The following is a 12,803-nucleotide window of genomic DNA, read 5'->3' as shown; positions in this document are numbered from 1 at the left end:
GGGGGATGTTCGGCCCAGGAGGTGGCCATGAGAAAGTCTCGCAGGGACCAACCTGGGTTGTGTTTGCCATAAGTGGCCTTGCGGTCTGGTTGATTGATAACTGGCCTCCACGCAAGTCCATTTGCTTTTTGTTAATATTTATCCTGGTGGGTGACATTTCAACTGTCCCTCGCTTCCCTGGGCCAAGTGAGACAAGAAGTAGGAGTGCAGTGTTGGGCTTTGGGAACCTCACTTCCCCAAATCTCAGACTCCTGGGCCAGGAGAAAAACCAGGACTGGGACTCGGGAGCTGGAAGGGTTCCTGGGCCCAAGAGAAGACACCAAGCGGACTGCTTCCCTCTCGCCCCACTTCTCACACAGTGCAGCTACTCCCAGCGGCTGCGGTTTGAACAAAGGGCCTGCGGGGCGCGGCCAACCCCTTCTGCCTCACAGTCCCAGAGCCAGGGGGACTGCCTGGGAGGGAGGTTTGGAGGGGAAGGGAAGGAGTGCCTCCTCCAAAGGCTTAGGGTGGCCTCCTCCCGACTTGCAATGGTGGGGGCAGCCAGTTGTCAGGAGGAGTCCCAAAGAACCCCCACCCTCTGAGGGTGAATGGTGGCCATGTGCCCAGGGAGTGGGCTGGGGACCCCCTCAACACATATACACCAGCACAGCAGGAAACGAAAAGTTCTCACCCCAGTCACCAAAATGCTCTTCATGGGCCTTTCTCTCAGCTCATGCCTGACCCCTTGAGAGTTTGGGGACAATAGTTCCTTCTTACAGTCCCCACTAGGGAGCACAAACCCCAGTGAAGGGAGGAAGGAATGCCTAGTGTTAAGAAGTGTGCATATGGTGAAGATTGGAGCCGACTATTTGACAATGGTAGGAAGACCTGCTTCTGAGGCTTGAGGAGGCCTGGTAGTTATTGCGTGGTGACCCTAGTGTCCGCACACACAGGATGGATGCCTGAGACAAATAACCCCATTCTGATGGCCCCATTCTGATGGTCCCACCAGTGGGTGCAGCCCCAAACGCCAGGCCCCTTAGAAATGCCCAAAGGGTGATTAGGGCAGCCAGAGCAACCCACTGGCCCCAGGGCTGTAGTGGTCACTAGAGACCCAGGCCCTGCCATAGCTATTTTGCAACTGGCACTTGGGACAGACTGTGCCAACAATACCAGTTGTAGCAGCAAAGTAACTCAAAGCCCAGGCTGCATCTTTCTTCATCTTCAAGCTTTGATCCTTAGTGCCCTGCAGGGAGCTGGCATCCTGCCCTCCCAGATGCCCTCCATGGGGCTCACCTTCCCCGGGGAACCTGATGGGCTGTGTGCTGAGATAGCTCCGCACGCCCCCTGCGGGCTGCTGCTGGCCACCAAACAAGCTCTCGGTTCAACACCCTGTGAAGAGGAAAGGGATGCTTGCTGTGGCTTTGTTTTTACAACATCGTTGTACTGGTGATTTGTAAAACAGCAACTATTTTTTGATAGGAAAGGGGTGTGGAGGAGGAATCTATCTTGGTCCCCAACAATGTCTGGGTATTACCCCACTGATGAGACAAAATTGCCATCCCCCCAAAGTACACCCCAACTCTGACCTCTCTCAACAAGATGCGCGTTTGGATTTTCTATCCAAATTATAGTTTTGCTGGCATGTTTTTATTTGAGGAAAGCAGGGTCAGAGTAAAGAAGGTGATCCTGGTGGGTCTTGCGTAGTAGGAGTAGGAGGTTGGGGCTGGAGGATGTAGTAGTGAGAGCGTGGATTAGTGGTTCCTTTGTTTTGTTGTTTCCCCTTCTAGCTAACTGATGGGAGTCAGGAGGCAGCCCTGAGGCTTTGAGCTTGGAGGGCTTTGTTTTCTTTCGTGTGGGGTGGGTGAAAGGGCCTCTGTAGGCTGACGGGCCTGGAGCCTTGGTGCGGTGTCAGGACCCTGGACAGGGCCCCACCAGCGCTAGCCTGATCCCGTTTCTCTTTGCTGCTGGAAAGTGGGTAGAATGCCTTTGAAGAGTTGTAGTAAGGAAGTGAAAACTAACAGCTAATATTCTGAAGTTTATGAGAAATCTTGAGGCCCCGCCAGGAATATATACCAGCACAGTCAAGTAATCAAAAAGATCAAACCTATCCGCGTCGATCAGATGATTGATCTTTTCTTCTCTCCCCGGCAGCTTTCTCTGTGTGTCTGAGTACACGTGCACACCTGCTTATAAAATCGGAATTCGAGTCCCTATGGGTGTGACAGGGGTTGGATCATTAAGCTAAAACGTTCAATTCAGTCCCTTTGATCCGTGCTGGGGAAAATCTATAGTCATCTCTAATCTACGAGGTCTTTAAGAAGGTTGTTACATGAGCTGTTTTGATGTCATCATTTCCATGTTCATGGCAAATTCAGCTAATCAAAAAGACATTGCTACCCAAAGTTCTCAGAAGAAATAGTTCTTACAGAGTGTATCCGTAAAATTTATTCTTGATTTCCTTGTAAGAAGGAAAATCCTCAAGTCTGATGGAGTTGGGTAATTTAAAAAGAGGTTCTCTGTGTCTTGCTCCTCAAAATCCATAGTTAGAAGCCTTGCCCTTCAAGTAAGTGCTCAGTGCTCTTTGTAAACTCTGCATATTGGAATAGTTAAACACCAAGTTAATGCTTTAAATCAACCAAGGAGCCTTGATGGATTGGATGAGAAATGACTAGTTTCATTCCAATTAAAACAGCAGAATTTCCACACTCTTGGTAAAATGGAATGGTCCCCAGCCTAGGGTAGCAATAGAAGAAGAGTCTTACTGAAGTCATGGTAGTTAGGATAGATTTCTCATAATTCTGGATAAAAGCATTCAACAAGTATTCATTAAATACTATTTTCCTAATGTCTCTATTTAAATAAGATAAATAAGCACCTTTGGGAGAAGAAAAACACTATTTCTATATGAAAAGTGTCAGCCTCATAGAGTTCAGTAAAAAGAAAAAACTGATTTCTTATGCATGTGAATTTATTGCACAATCATAAATTCCTGTCTTCTATCAATAGATTTGCACACGTTTTTATTTTGTGACAAGTAAATACTAATGAGGTTTAATTTCCTCTTGAAGTGATAGGATTGGATTACATGATTAGACCAATCACAAGACAGCCTGATGATTTGATACAAACATAGGAATTTATGTTTTATCACTGAGTCTTGCTATAGATTCATCTGTCTTATGTTCCTCCCAAAAGATGTTACATTATCATAAAGTTGGAAAAAAAATTAGCTTCTAGAATTTTTCTTCTCCTTTAGATGAGACAGTTTGGTAAACCAACAGCTGAACAGAACCAGTCCCTGAAATACTACCCATCCAATTTGTCATGGCATTTGTTAAGGAAGGAGCTTATGTCTGTTGTGTACGTTCTGTTAGTCAGGTACTGTACTAGGACATAGATGTTCTAATTTAATATTCTATTTCAGTGGCTCCCACATCTTGCTGCATGTTGGAATCTCTTAGGGATCTTTACAAATATGATTCCTCGCTAAAACCCAGGCCATGACCTCGGCATTGGGATTTTTAAGAGCTCTGAGGTGATTTTAATGAGCAGCACAGTTGGGGAGCCACCAGTTTATGTGGTAGTTACTATTATTTTCCCTGTTTCTATGTTCACTGAGGTTACATAACTTATATCTGGGAAGCACTGATACACTGAACTCAGCTTTCCCTGCTCAAAGCCCGGAACCCTCTTACTCTCCACCCTGTGTGTGCTAGTACAGATCCACCAGGTCAGTGGACCTAGAATGTGGAAATGTCTGATTTTACTATCATAAACCCTCGATCTAGAAAGTGTCTGCATAATAAAGGTCTTGAAACTGGAGAGTGTGTTTCCTCCTCTGCAACTCTCAAGGAAGGTTACTTATGGAAATTATTTCTTTTTTACTCAAGATTTATAAGAGAGACTCTTTATTGCTGTCTTTTGAAGAAGCAGCCAGAGGGAATGAAAGGCAGTATGAGAGCTAGACATGGAACCCAAGCCTCCCTATCCATTCGTTCACTTAAACAATTATTGATGGGCAAGAACCAATCATTAGATGTGTTCTGTGGGTAGGACTGGTCCACTGGGACTCCTGCTTGGAGGAGGGCCCAAAGGCCCAAACCTCCCATACTTTCAGGCATTGATGTTCTGAAATCTACATTTGCACAGCAGTTACATTTCTTTGCTTCAGATCACTGCCTGTCTTGCTATTCCAAGGTTGCCTGTTACTCATGTTTTAGGACTCTGCACAAAAAAATAATAAATTAACTAAAACTCTGTATGTAAGTTGGCAATCATCCAGAGGATAACTTAAAATCTCCCTCAAATACTGGGTGTTTACAGTTATCCATGTGTCTCTCATTTTCCTTTGCATATGCCATAGGGTACACAGAATCGACAGTTTCTGAAATCACCACTTTCGTTTTTGCATCTGGTGATGATCTCATAGTCCCAAAGAGAGGTTATCAAAGGAACACAATAAACTATGAGCTTTTCGCTTTCTTTCCTGTTGTCTTCTAAAAACAGATCAATGGCGGGGGAAATTAAATAAATAAACGAGTGAAGCGCGCCACCTAGTGACCTCCGTGCTCACTGCAGGTGAAGTGCGTGAGAGGAGTGGCTAAACGCGATTCAAGTATTGATGGAGTCACAAAATCGTTCATTAAGGCAATTTAATCTTTGCTATTAAATGTCCTTTCAATTCATTTGGGATAATTAAGATGCAGTTAAAGTGATTAAATTCTAATTACTTATGCTAGACAAAGACATATTTGTCACACTAATGCGGTTAACTAAGGACTCAGAAAGAAAGTTAACATTTACTTCAAATGATGCAACTGGAAAAATCAGTTCCTCTTTTCATCATTAATCCAGCGAGCCGGGTGATTATGTAATGGCACTACAAGCTCATTAAGTAGGGGAAGTGCTGATTAAAATGACTGCTAGGAGGAAAACCTGAACCAGGAGCACCTCGGTAGTTCGGTTAGCATTCCTAGCAAAATTTCTTGGTGTTCTTTCCTTCTAAGCCCCTCACCCCAAAGTAACAAGCAGCTCCTGAGTTTTATCCTGACATTTAAGAAGGGGCACCTCAGGGGCGCCTGGGTGGCTCAGTCGTTAAGCATCTGCCTTCGGCTCAGGTCATGATCCCAGGGTCCTGCTTCTCCCTCTCCCTCTGCCTCTCCCCCTACGTGTGCTCTCTCTCTGTATCTCTGTGTCTCAAATGAATAAATAAAATCTTTAAAAAAAAAAAGAAGAAGGGGCACCTCACAGAAAGCCTTTATTGCCAGCCTACAGACATTGTTAAACCCAGAGATATTTTTATGTGGTAAGTGGATTCTCAGCATAGGGGGGAGCTGGGCAGATGGGCTGGGGAGGGAATTCCTGAAGTCAACAGCTCCAGAATGAAAATGTCCACTGAAGGCTTCTGAGGCCACTTCCCTTCACATAAGCACCCTTCCCTAGGTCCACTTTTATGGCCTTTGATGTGAGGGGACAGATTCCTCTGCACGGGATCATGCCCCGTTTGATTGTTATGCACACTCTGAAGACTGCTAAGTCTACCTCAGATGCAAATCGGTCCTTTTCAGTATTTTTCTGCATTCTCATGTAAAGCCATCTGAGATTATATATGGAGTTACTGAGGCAGTTTTACCATAATGTCCACAAACTGTTCCCAGCCTCTTATGATAGCTTAATTATGAGGGCTCATAAGAGGGAGATGAATTGAAACAATTGAATTTGAAGTTTGCCTTCCTTGCAAAAATGGCTTCCTTATCCGTGTTTCCTTCATGAGCAAAGAAGCTAAAGTTACTAAATTCATCAGTCACATAAGTCAAGCTACTACTTTTAAAAAATAAATTGGCAATTATTTGGATACTTACAGTTATTATTGATTTAATAGATCATGTTATGCCAGCATACACTACTAAAACAAACAAATTAAAGTTAAAAACCCTGGGCTAAAATCAAAAGCCCCAGAGACAAGTTCTCATACTAGTTAACTCAGAGAACTTGTCATTTACCCTTTCTGAGGCCTCAGTCTCCTTAAATATAGGATGAAGGATTTGGTTTAGGGTCCTTCCATGTCCCACCTTCTATGATTGATTGTCTTCTGGGATGCCAGATTGTCCACGGCAAAGTCTCTTGTCTCTATTTAGTGCTCTGTCCCAAAGTCAGGGTTCAACCAGGTGTAAGGTCCAAGGGCTCATCTCCTGGGCAAAGTCTCAGATCAGGTTCTACTGTCACATGGTCAAGAGAAAGCAGCCCGTCCAGTCAGGAGTGCCGCCTTCTGGCACAAATATGCTACAGTTTGAGATTACAATTCCCGTGTCCTAATAATACAAGTTGTTGGTGAGGATTTAGATCAACAGGAATTTGTACACTGCTGGCTGGTTGGGAATGTAAATTTGGACCATTGCTTCCAAAGATAATTTGGCACTGTCTCATAACCCTGAACCTATACCTATCCAGTGGTTTTACTCTTTGGCATATACCCTAGGTAAACTCACAGACGTTCCTGGAGATGTGTACAAGATTGTAGCAGAATTGTTCATAAGAGCAAAGAAGCCAGAAACATTCCAAACATCCATTGACAAGGGACGCATAAATTGTGATATATTCATATAATGCAGTAGTATACTGCAATGAAAATGAATGGGCCACAGCTATATACAAGTCTTAGGAACAATGTTGAGTCTTAGGAACAACGTTGAATTAAAAAAAAAAAAAGCCATGGAAGATCACATCAGAACAATACCACTTTTCCAAAGCTCAAAAGCAAGCTGTGCTGAACAATTTATTGTTTGGAGATACATAAGTATGTGGTACAGCTATTTAAAAAAAACAAATGAATAATAAACTCAGATTCCAGAGTGTGGTTACCTCCGGTAGGAGAAGGTCAGAAGATAAGTAGCTTTACAAGCCAGTGATATTGTAGTTCTTTTGTTGGATCTGCCCTCACAAATGTTTATTTTGTTACTAGGCTTCCTATCTTAAATATCCATATTGTTCCTGGAGGTAAATATTTTTTAATTTTAACATTGGAGAGGAAAAAGATTGTTTTGTTTTTCTGGTTCCCCAACCCAAACAGCTTGGACCAAACAAACCCCACAGCATTTGTACGCAGTTCCTAGCCACGTACTAAACGTTAGCCCTCCTAGAAATTATGTTCTGCCAATTGTGGACAGGACATAAGATGTGAAAGAGGATGTTTATCTCAGCACTATCTACAAGAGCCAAATTATGGAAACAGCCCAAGTGTCCATCAACTGATGAACGGATAAAGATGTGGCATGGAGGCACCTGGGTGACTCCGTTAAGCATTTGACTCTTGATTTCAGCTCAGGTCATGATCTCAGGGTCATGAGATCAAGCCCTGCGTCAGTCTCCACACTGGGCATGGAACCTGCTTGAGATTCTCTCTCTCCCTCTCCCCACCCGCCACCCACTTGCACACTTTCTCTCTCTCTAAAAATAAATATTTTTTTAAAAAGAAGATGTGATATGTACATACAATGGAATATTACTCAGCCATCAAAAAGAATGAAATCTTGCCGTTTGCAATGACATGGATGGAGCCAGAGAATATTATGCTAAGTGAAATAAGTCAGAGAAAGACAAATACCGTATGATTTCACTCCTATGTGGAATTTAAGAAACAAAACAAATGAGCAAAGGGAAAAAGAGAGGCAAACCAAGAAAAAGACTCTTAACTATAGAGAACAAACTGATGGTTACCAGAGGGGAGAGGGTGGGGGTTGGATGAAACAGGTGATGGGGATGAAGGAGGGCACTTGCTGTGATGAGCACAGGGTGATGTATGCGAGTGTCAAATCGCTATATTGTACACCTGAAACATATTACACTGTGTGTTAACTAATTGGAATTTAAATAAAAACTTTAAAAAAAAGCGAGAGAGGAAATTTCATTAGATATGGAAAGAGGGGTTTGTTTTTCATTCATTTGAGCACCAGCTACAGCAGTGGTGTGCTCAATACTGGAGACGGCATATACGCAGATTTGTCCTAAGACTCAGTCTAGTGGGGAAAAGAGACAAAGAGCTATTCGTTTCCTTCTTGATTATTTTGTGTGTGTGTATGTGTGTGTGCCAATGAAGAGAAGTTTGGGGTGTGATGAAAGGACAGTTTTGAAGATCTGGAAAATGAATAGAACTTGAGGCAGAAATGGAAGAAGAGGTCCCCAGGCAGAGGGAACAGCAGTATGTGTGGAGGCCCTGGTTGAAATACGTTTTGCAGAAGATTTCTAGAATCTGAATTACTATATAGCTGAAAGCTTGTTTCTTCCCTAGCACAGCTAAGTGACATAATACCTTTCCATCAATAACAAAAGTGTTCTCAGGCACCTGGGTGGCTCAGTTGGTTAAGCATCTGCCTTCATCTCAGGTCATGATCCCAGGGTCCTGGGAAGGAGTCCTGCATCAGGCTCCCTGCTCAGCAGGGAGTCTGCTTCTCCCTTTGCCCCTTCCCCCAGCTTGTGCGTGCGTGCTCTCTCTCTCTCTCTCTCTCTCTCTCTCAAAAATAAATAAATAAAATCGTAAAGACAACAACAACAATAACAAAAGTGTTCTCCAAGGCTTTCAGTGCTGGGGAGGAGTGGGCAGAGGGTTTTATATTCCTCTAAGGGTGCAAATCAGATTGGTGAAGGAGAGGTGGGGAGAAAATATGTTTTGGTTAAAAAGCTTCCCAGATGAGGGGTGCCTGGGTGGCTCAGTCAATTGAGCATCCAACTCTTGGTTTCAACTCAAGTCATGCTCTCATGGAGCATGAGATTGACGAGCCACAAGTCAAGCCCAGCACGGAGACCCCCCCATCGAGCCCACCATCGAACCCCGCCAGCACCCCCATCTAGCCCCCCACGTGGAGCCCCACCTCCAGCTCCTGGCTTCTTGCTCCTCGGGGAGTCTGCTTGAGGATTCTCTCCCTCGGCCCCTCCCCCACCCCACCCCCCACAGGCATACCCACCAGCATGCTCTTTCTCTTTCTTTCTCATAAATAAATCTTTTTTAAAAAGCTTCCCAGGTGATTCTAATATAACTCCAAGTTGAGAATTAGAACATTGATACTGAGAATTTAAGGGCAAATGACTTTTATTGAATGAAATGAAAGAGAAACAGACTTCTAGGGTTCTGATTTGGAATGCTGGGTGCTTGGATATACCTTTAGCCATAGGGTGGCTGTGTTGATGTGAATATAAAGATAGAACATTTCAGAATAGCCTACACTCTCAAGCATATTCTTAAGAGAGGTGGGCTCTCTGGCCTCCACACAAATTTGAGATGTAAAATCAGGTAGATTGCCTCTGCCTCGCAGGAACATGTTACTTAATGGGGGAGACATGATGTTAGCATCGTGCTAATGAGGTGAAGATTGTGGGTTCAGTCCATTGGGTCTGGTTTTTATTTCCCAGTGTTGGTGGGCAGTGATGCGTGCTTTCATTCCAACCAGCTGCCAGCCGTTGAGCCCACAAGAGCCTTGAAGAACCAGTGTCAAAGGTTAGCCCAAATCTGTTTCTGCTGGTAGAGAAATAAAAGCAGTCCCCTGTAACAGTAGGTCGGGAGCCCTCTGTCTGTGAGCAAAGCCAACAGGGGAGGGGATAGAAGCGCAGACATGTTGGAGGGGAGATAAGTGTTGGCAAGTCTTGGTTTTCGTCACATTCACATCAGTTTTGGGGAGGAATTAACCCTTCCAAAGTCAAATTTTGTTTTTCTCTAATCTGGTTTACACAGTCGTTGCCCCATGAAGCCCCAAAATTTTTTAAAGAATTATTTTTAGTTAATTGATGTTTATTTTTGAGTATGTATTATGTGCACATCGTGTTTTAAAAGTTAACACAGAAAGGTATACAGAGAAAACCAAGTTCTCCTCCTAATCTATTCCTTCAGTACCCAGTTCCCCTCCCCTAGAGGCAACCCTTGTTACCAGTTTCTTGGGTATCTTTTAGAGATAGTCTATGACTTTTCAAGTGTGTGAGCATGCATGTGCATGCCTGTGCGTGTGTGTGTGTGTGTGTGTGTGTGTATTCCTCTTTTAAAATAACCAAGAGCCTCTTCCAAATAATAACTTCTAGGGAGAAGATTGAATGCTTCTTGCTTCCTTTATTCTGCTCTTTGACTGACAGTTGCCTTCCTAGAAATGTATTTACATACCCAGCAGCGTGCTGCCCAGTGCAATTATCTGAGCGATACAATTAAGGAGTAGCACAGGACGACCACCTTTCTGGGTATGTTGAAAGTGGTCTCAAGTGCTTCAGTGGAGGTCCCTTTAATCCAGCTCTTTTATGAAAGACAATTTAATGTAGGAAAGTTGTTCAAAATTTAACCTTATATAAATATATGCTATCTACCACCCAGCCTCCCTACTTTAAAATAATACAATACCCAAATACAACTACTGTATCATTTTAGAACACCTCCTTCAACACAAAGGTAGAATTTCTTTTTCGGTGAGTTAATTATTGTATTCTGTATATATATATAATTTTAGATCCCGTGTTTGTCATGACATAGCTTTAGTAAATATGTTTTTTACTATTTGTTGCCTACCTACCATGTCCAAGCACCTTGTATCTTATTTTTATAATATACTTTTTAATTCCAGTTTTCTCAAAAAAAAATTTTCTCAAAAAAAAAAAAAAACTCCTTTATAAAGTATTAATGTTTGGGCACCTGGGTGGCTCAGTCAGTTAAGCATCTGCCTTCAACTCAGGTTGTGATCCCAGAGCTGGGATCTAGCCCTGAGTTGGGCTCCCTGCTCAGCGGGAAGCCTGCTTCTGCCTGCCACTCCCCCTGCTTGTGCTCTCTCTCTCTCTGTCAAATAAATAAAATCTTTTAAAAAAATAAAGTATTAATGTTAATCAAGGAAAAGGATAACAAGAATCACCCATAACACCCCCACTCTGAGATAACCCCCCCTTTTGGTGAATATCCTTCTAATCTTTCCTCAATGGGGTAATACACACTATTTTATAACTTTTAAAATTAAAAATCCCGGGGCGCCTGGGTGGGTCAGTCGTTAAGCGTCTGCCTTTGGCTCAGGTCATGATCCCAGGGTCCTGGGATCGAGCCCTGCATCGGGCTCCCTGCTCTGCGGGAAGCCTGCTTCTCCCTCTCCCACTCCCCCTGCTTGTGTTCCCTCTCTCGCTGTCTCTCTCTCTGTCAAATAAATAAATAAAATCTTTTAAAAAAATAATTTTTTCTAGTTATTAAAGTAATACGTGCTAGATGTAGAAGCTTTGGAAAATATGAAACATTATAAACAATACAACAAAATCAAATTATCCATTCCGTAATCCAGAGATGATACCTGTGATTTGTTGGCTTCTTTCCTTCTAGCTTTTTAAAAGTACAAAGATGGGGCACCTGGGTGGTACAGTTGGTTAAGCGCCTGACTCTTGGTTTCAGCTCAGGTCCTGATCTCAGGATGTTGAGATCAAGCCCTCAAATGGGGTTCCGCACTCAGGGTGGAGCCTGCTTGAGTTTCTCTCACCCTCTTCCTCTGCCACACCCCACCCCAGGCTGCTCACACACACACTCTATATATAAAATAAATAAGTCTTTAAAAACAAAACAAAAAACAGGGGGGCACCTGGGTCGCTCAGTCAGTTAAGCGTCTGCCTTCCACTCAGGTCGTGATCTCAGGGTCCTGGGAAAGAGCCCAGCGTTGGGCTCCCTGCTCAGGGGGGAGTCTGCTTCTCCCTCTCCCTCCGCCCCTCCCCCTGCTTGTGCATTCGTGCATGTGCGCTCTCTCTCTCTCAAATAAATAAAATCTTTTAAATAAATAGAAGTATAAAGATAAAGATACATTTAAATTTTTTATTTTTCACAAAATTGAGCTCATAGAGAATTTACAGTTGACAATGTCATTAACTATTATCCAAAAGCTTGATTTTTTAAATTTTTATTTGGAAATTATTTCAAGTTTTTTAAAAAATAGTACAAAGTACATCCATATACCCTTTTCCCAATTGTTAACAGGACCAGCCAACCAACTATTAGCTTTTACCCCATTTGCTTTATCATATGTGCACACATGGTCAAGTGCTCATGCTCGCTCTCTGTCCCTGTCTCTTTCTCTCTCACATACATACACACACACACACACAGAGAAATTTTTTTCGTGGACCATTTGAGGGTAAGTTACATCCATTTGGTCCCTTTCCCCTAAATCCTTAAGAGTGTATTTCCACAAGAGAGCCTTCCCTTATGCAACTACAGTTCACTTTTGTCAGTTTACCCAGTAATGTCCTACATAGCATTATTCTCCTCCAAGACAGGATCCAATCTTGAGGTGAGTTGTCATATCTCTTTTTTCTTTAATCTGAAACAATTCCACAGCCTTTCTTTACCTTTTATAACACTGACATGTTTGACGCATACGATCCCCACTTTTATTTTATTTTATTTTATTTATTTGCCAGAGAGAGAGAGCACAAGCAGGGGGAGCGGCAGGCAGAGGGAGAAGCAGACTCCCCACTGCACAGGGAGCCCAATGCGGGACTCGATCCTAGGACCCTGAGATCATGACCTGAGCCGAAGGCAGATGCTTAACGACTGAGCCACCCAGGCATCTCTGATCCCCACTTTTTAAAAACGATATTTCTCATTTTGTGTTTGACTGATGTTTCCTTGTGAAGGGATTGAGGTGATGCTTTCTTACCCAGAAAGCTGCATGGGTGAGGTGTGTCCTTCTCAGAGGATCACATTAGAGGCCCACAAAGTCTGTCTGTCCCTCACTTAACTGGTGAGTTCATTTCGATCACCCAGTCAAGCTGTTGCCGAGTTTCTCCACTGTATAATCACTGTTGTGGGTTGTTTTTTTTTCTTT

At 43.2% G+C, this 12,803-nt stretch overlaps 1 protein-coding gene and 1 long non-coding RNA gene across 2 annotated transcripts in view; one reads left to right on the top strand and one right to left on the bottom strand.

Moving 5' to 3' along the window:
- LOC116640761 overlaps positions 1-73 on the bottom strand; it is a 13,965-nt gene extending 13,892 nt beyond the window's left edge. The window contains exon 1 of the long non-coding RNA XR_004301060.1: positions 53-73. This is a non-coding gene — a long non-coding RNA (uncharacterized LOC116640761). The remainder of the gene's footprint in view (positions 1-52) is intronic.
- The window catches only part of ONECUT1 (one cut homeobox 1), a 35,648-nt gene that overhangs the window by 4,623 nt on the left and 18,222 nt on the right, over positions 1-12,803 (top strand). The window lies entirely within an intron of this gene.

Source organism: Phoca vitulina, unplaced genomic scaffold (genome assembly GCF_004348235.1).
Source record: "Phoca vitulina isolate PV1807 unplaced genomic scaffold, GSC_HSeal_1.0 scaffold20, whole genome shotgun sequence".
NCBI classification, from domain to species: domain Eukaryota; kingdom Metazoa; phylum Chordata; class Mammalia; order Carnivora; family Phocidae; genus Phoca; species Phoca vitulina.
Note: the sequence above shows the minus strand (reverse complement) of the source record. Positions and strands in the feature narration are given on the sequence as shown.